At 40.8% G+C, this 1,033-nt stretch overlaps 1 non-coding gene across 1 annotated transcript; it reads left to right on the top strand.

Annotated features, from left to right (window-relative positions):
- Positions 1 to 511: 511 nt before the first annotated feature.
- LOC126015106 (U6 spliceosomal RNA) lies at positions 512 to 618 on the top strand. Its single transcript, XR_007498001.1, has one exon. It is a non-coding gene; the product is annotated as a U6 spliceosomal RNA (small nuclear RNA).
- The last annotated feature ends 415 nt before the right edge of the window (positions 619 to 1,033 follow it).

Here is a 1,033-nt window from a genome sequence, read left to right as displayed (position 1 = left end):
GTTTAAGCCCTGACTACTCATAGATACAGCCTCCCCACCCACCCCCCAAAAAAAGTGCGTAAATTTCATTTTGAGCCCTGCTGTGTCCTGTGCTTCTTTTATGCTTTTTTTTTTTTGTTTTTGTTTTGTTTTGTTTGTTTTTGGGTCACACCCGGCAGTGCTCAGGGGTTATTCTTGGCTTTATGCTCAGAATCGCTCCTGGCAGGCTCGGGGGACCATATGGGATGCCGGGATTTGAATCACCGTCCTTCTGCATGCAAGGCAAACTCCCTACCTCCATGCTATCTCTCCGGCCCCTTTTATGCTTTTTAAATTGGTTTCTTAAAGCTAAGATGAGGTCTGGCATGTGACTAATATAAGACTATTTGCCTTGCATATGAGAGACCCTGGGTTTGATCTCTCTGTCTCTATCTCTGTTTCTGTATCTCTCTGTCTGTCTGTCTGTCTTTCACATGCACACACACATACCACAAGGAATATGAAATTAAAAGTATTTGAAAGAAGTGGCTGAGTGCTCGCTTCGGCAGCACATATACTAAAATTGGAACGATACAGAGAAGATTAGCATGGTCCCTGCACAAGGATGATACACAAATTCTTGAAGCGTTCCATATTTAAAAAAATAAGAAGTGGCTGAGTATAACTGGTCATATGAAATTCCATGTAGGTAGATGAATAGGATGATACTCCATTAATGAGGAAACTTGAAACATTCATGTATCTGTCTCCATTTTCTGGTTCAAATATTAACTATTTAGATAGCTTCATGCTACTCTCTCCCTGTTTAGCTATCAAAAATATGTGAGATACGCTTCCTTCTTGAGCTCAATCATTGGTCAACCTGCACATCTTTTATAATTATTGAAGCTCATTGCTCTTTGAAGGATTCTGTTTGAAGCAGAAACTTTGGAAAACACTTTTCATCTTCACATTATCTCTCAAAGCCAAGGATTGCCCTTTGGCCTAGAGCAGGAGTATTCACAGTAAAACAGTGCTCCTCTGAGTCCAACATGGGAACCTATGGAATGTTCCA

This window comes from Suncus etruscus, chromosome 7, assembly GCF_024139225.1.
Source record: "Suncus etruscus isolate mSunEtr1 chromosome 7, mSunEtr1.pri.cur, whole genome shotgun sequence".
In the NCBI taxonomy this organism is placed as follows: domain Eukaryota; kingdom Metazoa; phylum Chordata; class Mammalia; order Eulipotyphla; family Soricidae; genus Suncus; species Suncus etruscus.
Note: the sequence above shows the minus strand (reverse complement) of the source record. Positions and strands in the feature narration are given on the sequence as shown.